Raw genomic sequence first — 11,069 nt, 5'->3', positions numbered from 1 at the left:
CTCACCTTTATTGATTAAGAGCATGTTAGAGTTAAGAGTAATTGTTTAAGGATTAGAATTACTTCTCATTTATAAAATTACTATAAAATATATTTATAATAATTTAAAATCAATATTGATGATAGAAGAATTACATTTAAAATATAAATTAAATATTAAATTAATTTCGAATGAATAAATGTATATTTCAAATCACATGTAAAATACACTTTTAGTTATGAAGTTTAAGATTCATGTCTATTTGGTGTTCGAGATTCCAAAAGGGACACTTTAGTCTCTAAAATTTGAAAAATAGTTTTAAATAGTCTATGAATTCTCTTGACCATTAGTTGACTATACTTGTTGGTTTTTTTAAAAAAAAATAAATTAATAATATATTTTCTCTCGTGTTCTCTCACTCTTCGTTCTCCATCATTTTTTTTTAATTTAACAATTTGTGGGAAGATGATTCAAATAATGTTTTTGTTAGTCAATCAATCGTCAAGAGAGTTCAGGAACTATTTAGAATTATTTTTCAAACTTCATAGACTAAATTATCTCTTTTGAAACTTTAGAGATAAAATCGATACCAACTTCAAACATCAAGAATCAAAAGTGCATTTTAAGGGAACATACTATCTATTATCTCTATTTTGGTTGATATACTTTCAACTTTTAATCTGTGTACATTTTAAGATGTCTAATTTAGTCCCTTCATTAAGTTTTTCTTTTGAAATATTTGAAAATATCAATCATCCTCGTATTAATGTCAAACTCTTAAATATATAAAAATGTTGATGTATTGGTATGTATTTAAAATTTTGTGTTTGTTAATCTAAACATAGCATACTAGTTAAGACATTCACGTATGTATGTATGTAACTTTCTTTTGAAATAAATGGCAACTTATAATAAGGAAAAAATTCACAAATAGAAAAAATGTCAAAATATTTTTAAAAATAGCAAAAAAAAAAAAAAAATATTGGTAGACTTCTATCATTGTCTATGAATGATAAAAACTGATAGAAGTCTATCACTGATAGAGGCTGATAGAAGTCTATCACTGTCTATTAGTGATGAAAATTAATAGAAGTCTAAAATGATTAAATTTTACTATTTTGTGTAAATAGTTTTCCTTATTTTTTTTAATTTTAAAAAGTCCTGTTATAAGAATGCGTGGAAACGATTTTAAATATTTTTAAGGGGAAACTATCTAAATAATATATGATATTTTCATTACTTCAATTTTAGTTAAATTTTATGATGATTGAATTGCAATTTTTTAAAGGAAAGTCTTCTTATTTTACCTATACACATCAACGTGAGTATAAATCAGTAATTAATAATTATTTTTATCAAAGGTCAAATTTTGTAACTATTTTCAACGAAAGACAAAATAGAATTTTATGAAAATTTAGAGGACAAAGGTCGTAATTGTTCGTTTAAAAATATCTCCACTGTTAGATTGTGATGTTTCATAGCTATAGTCTAAATCACACGCCTACAAGAAAAGATACATCATTTCGTCCTAAATAGTTTTAATAGGACGAAAGATGTGATCGACCTTTCAAACATATTTCTACAGTTAGAGCGTGATGTTTCATATAGAAAATCTAGATTACACTCATACATGAAAGGATATACTATTTTATATGTAACCACTATGACCCAAATTGATAGAGAAGCATTACGAGAAAAACATCCATGTGTTAAATAGACTTTAATATCATGAATTAATTTTAGTCTACGTGTGATCTAACCCTTTCCACTTGGGTTTATTTAAGCGGACCTAGGTTTAGTTAGTTAACTAGGTAGTTAGGTGTGAACATACCCTTATCCCTTGGGTCTATTTAAGGGAAGCTTGTTTTCATATCTCATTGACAATTAATAAAATTTCTCTCCATGATTTGCTTCAAGATTCTTATCTTCATCAATTGGTATCAGAGAACCTCGTGAAACAAACTTGATGGGCACCAAAAACCCAGCTATTTAACTCCTCACGGCTGAAATTGGTAAAGTTTTGAATAACCAAAACAAAGGCAAAGGGAAAGAGGTTGATCATGTTAGTCAAGAAAATCAAGAAAACAGAGGAGCTCGTGACGAACAAACAAGAAAATAGCAAGGACTACAAATTGGCTCCCGAAAGGATCAAGATTTAACAAGAATTCATCTAAGAAAGGCTCTACTCGGGACACCATTAGGTAATTTTGCTCAAATTCTATATTTAAACCATTTTTTTTCCTAACCACCAGCCAATACAACAAGGACCTTTATACCCTATGATGGGTTCTGAAACTGGTTCATCCGAGGATGAGGAAACCCTCCCTCGGTTAGCTACTCAGTAACATAAACACCTACTCCCTTAACCTTCACATTAAGGTTACTTCCAAGAACATCAATAACCACCTTAAGAAGACTACTACAACAGAAATTTCTACCAAGAACAATATCAAATCCTCACAACTACCCTTAATTTCGTGGAAACCAATATTGGAGGAAGCCGACTACAAGATGAAGATTAATCTACCCACTTATAATGGTAGAATGAATACAGAGCTTTTTCTTGATTGGGTAAAGAGCGTTGAGAACTTCTTTGATTATATGGGAACTCCGAATGATAAAAAGGTGAAACTGGTAAGCCTTAAACTGAAGAGTGGGGCATCTGCTTGGTGGGATCAAATCCAATCTAACAGCAAGCTGTATGGCAAGGTCCAATTTGAAGCTAGCCCAAAATGCTTCGATTAATGAAGAAAATATTCTTACCCGTTCACCATGAAAGATTGTTTTACAATCAATTTCAACATTGTAAGCAAGGTATTCGCGATGTGGAAGACTACACGAAGGAGTTTCAACGACTTAGTGCAAGAAATAATTCGGCCAAGAACGAGAATCAGCAAATTGCTTGATGCATTGATGGTCTTTGAACTAAAATTAAGGAAAAACTCTATTTACATCAGATTTCTTATTTATCTGAGGCTATGTCCATTGCATCTACCATAGTGGAAGATGAAATGCAGAAACAAAAACGGTGATCCTCTAGAAGAAACATTTGGGACAAGGCTTCAGCTTAAGGGAAAAGACAACCACAAGATACCCTCAAATCTTCTTCGGATGCTAATCCTTCTACCTCTAAACCAAGGGATCTTGGTGCAACCAAACCCGAGCAAGACAATAAAGGAAGTACCAGTTCTAATACTTCTAAAAATTTGAATCCTTATAGTAGACCTAACTTTGGCAAATGTTTTAGGTGCGGTCAACAAGGCATCTCTCCCAATTGTCCTTAACGAAGGAATTTAACAATTCAAGAAGACCAAGAATCCAGCCAAGAAGAGGAAGAGCAGGAGGATGATCTCCAATTAACTCAACCAGATGAAAGGGATAAACTTTCATATGTGGTGCAACGTACTTTACCTACCCCCACTTCAGATTCTCATGCTAAGAAACATGCACTTCTTCGAACAAAGTGCACGGTTAATGGTAAAGTATGCACAGTCATCATGGATGGAAGCAGTAGTAAAAGTCTAGTGTCTAAAAAGCTGGTTCATGCTCTAAAACTTAAAGTTGACAATCATCCCAACCCATATAAAGTGAGTTGGATAAAAAAAAAAAGGTGGAAAAGTCCTAGTTAACCAAATTTGCACGGTCCCTTTATCCATTAGGAGCTATTACAATGATCAAATAATTTGTGATGTCCTAGACATGGACGTTTGCCGTTCTCTTAGGTAGACCGTGACAATATGACAATCAAACAATTCATAAAGGAAGTGATAACACGTTTGAATTTGATTGGATGGGGAAACAAATTCTCCTTTTACCACTCAATAGCAATATCTGAACCTCTTCAAGCTCACGTCAAACTAAGAAAAAGGGACACTTATTCATTATTCTTTCTAATAAAGAGGCAATTACACATGCCTTTGCCTTTTTAATAGCTCTTCTTATTAAAGAAAGTAATTCATCTATTTTGCCCATCCCTATAGACAGTAGGGTGCAACAACTTCTAGATAATTTTCTTACCCTTACAGCCCAACCAAAAGACCTATCACCATTCAGAGACATTCAACACAATATAGACTTCATACCTGACTCAATATTACCTCATCTTCCACATTATAAAATGAGCCCTTCCAAATATCAAGTTCTTCATGAGATAATTTAGGATCTACTACATAAAAAATATATTCAGCCTAGCCTTAGTCCTTGCGCCGTTCCAACTTTTTTAGCTCTTAAGAAAGATGGTTCATGGTGTTTATGTATTGACAGCTGTGCAATCAATAAAATAACCATTAAATACCGTTTTCCTATACCTCAAATTTCAAATTTACTTGACCAATCAGTAGGATCTCAGATTTTTTCAAACATTGACCTTGCTAGTAGATATCATCAAATCCGAATCTGGCTAGAAAACGAGTGGAAAATAGCATTTAAGACCAACGAAGGCCTCTTCAAATGGTTAGTGGTGTCATTTGGGCTATCAAATGCTCCTAACATGTTTATGTGTTTGATGAACCAACTATTCCTTCCACTACCCAACAAATATGTGGTGGTCTACTTCGACAATATCTTGATTCACAGTAAATCAACCGCAGACCATCCCCTACACCTCAAGGAAGTATTCTCCATTTTAGCTCATAATTCTCTATATATAAACTTTAAGAAGTGTGCACTTCTGACAAATAGCATCTCTTTTTTAGGGTTCATTATTTGTGGCAAAGGAATCGAAGTAGACCTAAACAAGCTCAAAACAATCACTGAATAGAAACCCCTTAAAACAGTAAAGGAGGTTCAATCTTTTCTTGGTCTTGCCTCTTTTTATCGAAAATTTATTAAAAACTTCAGTTCTTAAGTTGCTCCCTAACCAATTGCTTAAAAAAAAGGGAAAATTGAATGGACAGAAACCACTTTAAATAGTTTTAATATGTTAAAAACTAAATTAGCTTTTCCTCCAGTGTTAGCTATCCTTGATTTTTCTAAAGCTTTCAAAGTTGTCATGTTTCTTCATCACCTATGAGAATACCTAACTGAGATAAGATTTTACGATCATCTAGGGAAGGCAAGGATTTTCTGGATGCTGGTCATATAAGATACTCAGATGGGGAGGAAGATGATGGTGGTAGCGATCGCTCTGGGACTGGTAGCAAAAAGAAGTCTGTTATGGCTCATCGTAGGCCTTCAAAGTCCCCCATAATTAATATTTTGAACAAAGATGCTAGTAATTTGTCAGGAAAAAGAACTAAAACAAAGGAGAAGTCTTCTTCTAATGTTCCAAATTGTGACTTTCCAAATGGTAGTCTTGGCAATTCAGGACTTGGAGTTGTCCTCTCCCAACAATCTCATCTAGTAGAATGCTTCTGTGAAAAATTGAATGGGCCCTGTCAAAAGTAGTCTACCTACGAATAAGAACTCTATTCCTTGGTTCGAGCCCTTCAACAATGGGAGCATTACCTCATAAGAAAAGAGTTTGTCTTACTTACTGACCATTACTCTTTAAAATTCTCACTCTAAAAGACATGTTAGTAGAATGCATATTAGATGGATCACTTTCATTAAAAAACTTGACTTTGTAATAAAACATACCTCCGGTACTTTGAACAAAGTTGCAGATGCTTTGAGTAGTAAAGCTAATTTACTAACTCTTTTACGTGGAACTATCATAGCATTTCATCATCTGCCTAGTACCTATGAGAATGACCCCGATTTTCATCTTATTTGGCTGTCTTGTATGAATAATAACAGTTGTAGAGTTTTTCACTTATTAGATGGCTTTCTATTCAAAGGAAACCAACTGCGTACTCCAAGGTTCTCTTAGAGAAACCATCTTACAGAAAGCTCACTCGAATGGTTTGGTTGGCCACTTTGGAAGGGATAAAACTCTTCTTACTGTTAGCGAACGTTTTTATTGGCTCAACAATGCTATGGATATTGCTAACATTTTTTTTAGAGAATTTGTTAGGATACAGGGAATTCCCAAATCTATAGCATCGGACAGAGACGTCAAATTTATGAGCTTCTTTTGGAAGTCTTTGAAAAAATTTTGGATCAATTTTAAAATTTAGCACAACAAGCCACCTAGAAACGGATGACTAAACTAAGGTGATTAATAGAACACTTGGAAATCTCTTTCAATGCCTTTCAAGTGACAGACCACGACAATGGGATACTTGCCTTGCGTAAGCAGAATTTGCTTATAACAATATGCAAAACAAATCAACAGGAAAATGTCCATTTGAGATAGTCTATACTAAACTTTCTCGTCTCATTTTTTATCTCACTAATCTTCCATCTTCTGTTGATCTTAGTGCAGAAGCAGAACAAATGGTGGACATAATCAAACAATTACATCAAGAAGTGATAGATCACCTAGAAAAAGCAAACGCATCTTACAAGGCCAAAGTTGATGAGAACAAGAGACTCCAAACTTTCCAACCAGGAGATCTAGTAATGGTTTTCCTAAAAAAAAAATCCAAACTTCCAGCAGGCGTTCACAACAAGCTCTCAAACAAAAAACTTGGCCCTTTTAGGGTTGTCAATAGGATTGGAGAGAATGCATGCCAGCTTGATTTACCAACGTCAATGAATATCAGTTCTACTTTCAATGTCGCTGACCTAACTCCCTATTATGCTTTGGACAAGTTCCAACTAGCAACATAACTCGGAACAAGTTAATCTTTGTAAGAGGGGGAAGTTTGATAGAGGGGCATTTTGGGAAAAACATCCATGTGAAATTGACTTTGAATATCATGAATTAATTTTAGTCTAAGTGTGATCCTACCCTTCCCTATTGGGTCTATTTAAGGGGGCCTAGGTTTAATTAGTTAACTAGGTAGTTATGTGTGAACAAACCCTTATCCCTTGGGTCTATGTAAGGGATGCTTGTTCCCATCTCTCATTGACAATTAATAAAATTTCTCTCCAAGATTTGCTTCAAGATTCTTGTTTTCATCACAAATAGATATATCAAGAGCAAATGAAATAAATGTGGATTCAAACATATCTCCACTATTAGATCATAGCATTTCATATCTATGGTCTAAATCACACCCATACGCAAAAGAATACATCACTTATCATGTAACCACAACAACAAAAATAACTATAACAAAGGACAAATTTTGAATTAATAATAGATATAAAGGTAAAATGAAAATATAAAGATTCACCCCCCATAATCTATTTTATATATAATTATAGAATATTTTAATATTTCTATTAAGCTACTAAAAATAAAACTCCACAAAAAGGTACTTAGGAAGATTTCTTTTGGTCATGTTATTCACTGTTTGTTATTATTTTGGTTCAACATCATTTCTTTTAAATAATGTTATTTTAATAATTATTGACAAATGTAGGGTTGGGCTGAAAGAATTGACAAGAATATAGTAGGAAAATCGTGGACTCGGTACACGATTACTGAGTAAGCACCTAAATCGTGGACGGGGTCTATGACTTCCTCATCGTTCACGTGAATCTGGCACACAGACTGCCACATGCAGGGTTGACCAAGAAATCGTGGACCGGGTCCATGACTCCCTAACTTGTGTACTTGGTACACGACTCCATAATCCCAACACCTACCCCACGACCTTTTCCCTTACTTTCTTCCCCATCTCAGGCTTTCCTTTCTGCCTTTCTCTCACAGTCACTGTCCACCAACCATCCATCATCTTTTGCTCAATCGTGTGTCGTACTTTCTGCCACCTGTTGTTGGCTTTTTGGCCCTTAATCTCAAATTAATTAATTTTAATTAATTAATTAATCAATGTTTTAATGATAAAAAACTCAATTTTTAATTACTGAAAATCTTAGTGTTTTAATATGTCCATAGCGTAGATCTCGGAACAACGATTCCAACACCTCTTGAATCACTCAAATCGGAGCTAAACCGAAGACGATATGATCGAAACAAGTCTATAGAGAAAATACCATGGTGGATGACGTGGCATAACCAGACCATTTGCATGTAGACAAGTGACAACATATTGGTTGAATGGTGGATCATTAAGAGATTAACATATGATGGAATTTTGATTTTTTGATTAATTTAAAATAAAAAAATTGAAATTAAAAAAAAAATTAAAAGGAAAATAAATTTAATATTATTTTATATTTGTGTCTAACGGCTAGTTTACACATGGTATGTTTTTTATTTTTGGATTGACTTTAAAGAGAATGAATTTAAAAAGAAAATGAATTAAAAGAAAAATGAATTTAATATTATTTTATGTTTGTGTCTAACGGCTAGGTTTTGACACATTATTTTTTTTTTAATTTTTTGGATTAATTTTAAAAAGAAAATGAATTTCAAAAGAAAATGAATTTAATATTATATTTTGTTTGTATCTAACGACTAGTTTAGTTTAAAATCTCCACCATTGATTTTTCTTTTCCAAAATCCAATGGTCCAAATTAATTGTGGTTTCTAAAATTTTTTCCATATCTATATAAACCATCTTCCTCTCCAAATTTTAAACCAACAAATTTTACCTTTCATAATCCTCAAAAACTCAAAAGTTTCATTGTTGCTCTCTCTAAGTTCCCAATTTTTTTTCTTTTCATCTTATTCTTGAGAGAGTATTATTGTATAGTGAGGATAAATTTGTTGAGTGCTTAAACTTGTAAATCCACTCTAATGAGAGTTGTATTGTGTTCTTCAAAAATTCCAACATTTGTAACGATTTGATCCTAAACCGTAGAAAGGATCGGGTTTGCTCTTGAACTCGTAAAAGAAGCAGTGGTGTAACGGTTGAGCTCTAATCCGTGGAAAGAGTCGGAAAGATTTTATTCAAATTCTCAAAAGGCGCTTGGGGAGTGGAGTAGGTCGAGTTTGACAGAACCACTATAAAAATTACGGTGTCTTCTTCTCTAACTCTTTCCTTTTCATTTTTGCAATTAATTTAAGCAATTTATTGTATGTTAGTTTGTTCTTATTTATTTGCTAAAATTTGATAGAATTAAATTATCACATTTTTTGTCATCTTATTTGTTGCATAATTTGAATTTTTCTTATTATTTATAAAAAAAAGTGTATTAATTAGTTTAATTGGGTTTTTTTAAAAAAAAAAAAGTTTAATTAAACCCTATTCACCTCCCCCTCTACGGTTGTCATATCGATCCAACACCTGCGACCATAGGTAACATTTTTTCCCAATATATGAGATTGTACTCCATAGATCTAGTATTTTATTTAAATGTATGCATCAAAAGCTAGAGTTTTGATCTATTTTGGTTGAAAATTTGGGAGATCTAGTATGTGAAGTTTGTTTTGTCTATGATTTGAATTGTTTATTTTTTTTTTTTGTAGTTTAATATTATAAGTTGGAGTGAAGATTTGGTATGTAGTTTTTTTTTATTTAAAAGAAAATATTTGGACCATTATTGTATTTGAGTTTGGACTGCACGTGTAGGTTTATTATTTTGGTTGAAAAAAAAACAAACTTTTTGGACGGGTTATAAACTAGAGTTTGGATTACCTTTTGGACTGATATTGGATTGGGCTGTTAGTATCAACGTATTAAGTTAGACTTTTTTTTTTTATCAACTATAACAGTTGTAAACATTGGAGTAAACATATCGATGTGTCATGAAGATTTAGTCATTCTTGAACCTGAAAATGATGAGGATGGTGATATTGGCGTAGAACTTGATGAATTATTTGGAAACGATAGAAGTGTAGAACAAGATCTTGAGTTGGTACCATCAGAAATGTTCACCTAGATAGATTGGGACATTACTTATTCAACCTGTGAACGAGAGTCAACATTGGAGGAAAGGAGTAGATGTGTAGATAACTCTAGTTTAATACAAAAAGGAATGTTATTTGACATTAAAGTAGATCTAAAACTAACCGTAAAACAAGACTACGTGACATAACACTATGAGATTGTTTGTAGTAGAATCGAACCAAGATATTTGGTATGTGAGATGCAAACAATGGAAGGATGGTTGTGATTGGAGGTTATAAGCATGCCGACATAGGACTCATGGGCTGTTTGAAATTACTAGACTTGAAGGAGAGTACACATGTTTGTACTCAAAATTGATATATGAGCATTCATAGTTTGATGCAAATTTTATGAGTATTTAAATTCAAAATATGGTTAGAGTTAATCTTAGGGTTCCTGGTCTTACTCCAAGAAGAAATAAAAAAAATATGGGTATAATGTTAATTATATACGTGTGTGTAAACAAAGAAAAGCAGTGATTGCTGTTTTTGGTGATTGGGAGAAATCATATTCAAAGCTATCGTATTGGTTGAGTGTTGCTGGACATTACAACCCTAGAACACGATCAGATTGGTAATTTTTTCGTCTAATGTGCCAGATACGACAATTTTTGTTGAGTTTTTTGGTCCTTCGGTCTTGCAAGAGAAGGATTCAAATATTATAGACCATTAATTCAGATTGATGGAACTTCTACAAAAAGTTTAAGGTGAAATATTGACCACCTTATCTATTCATGCAAACGGGCATATATTTCCCCTTGCTTTTGTTATTGTTGAAGGAGAAAACTCGTCCAGTTGGTCATGGTTTCTATAGGCATTACGTGAATATGTTACCCAACGAGATGGTACTTATTTGATTTCTGATAGACATAAAGGCATTCTTGCTGCAGTTAACAATGAGGAAATAGGTTGGACTGGACCTAGAGCGTACCATTGATATTGTCTTCGTCATATTGCTAGTAATTTCAATATGAAATACAAATCGAAGCAACTGAAATATTTGGTGTTTAAGGCAGGAAATCAACACCAAATGCGCAAGTTCATTAAGTGCATGAAAGAGTTGAAGCAATTGAACCTGGAGTGACTTGAATATTTTTTCTGATATTAACTTTAAAAAATAGACACAATCACATGATGACGGGTACCGTTATGTGTGGATGAAAAACAATGCATCTGAATGTATGAATCAGGTTTTCAAAGGTGCTAGAGTGTTATCGATTACTTCTTTGGTTAAGCTAACATTCTATCGCACAATACTATATTTTGAATGTTGAAGACAAGATACCCTTGCTAGCAGCTTTTGTGGAAAGAGAAATCTCCCTGACTTTGTTAACTTACGTAAGGGGAGTACCTTGAGTATTTTCAGATT

The sequence above is a fragment of the Benincasa hispida genome, chromosome 6 (genome assembly GCF_027475165.1).
Source record: "Benincasa hispida cultivar pf3 chromosome 6, pf3_genome.v1.1, whole genome shotgun sequence".
NCBI classification, from domain to species: domain Eukaryota; kingdom Viridiplantae; phylum Streptophyta; class Magnoliopsida; order Cucurbitales; family Cucurbitaceae; genus Benincasa; species Benincasa hispida.
This window is presented reverse-complemented; position numbering follows the sequence as displayed.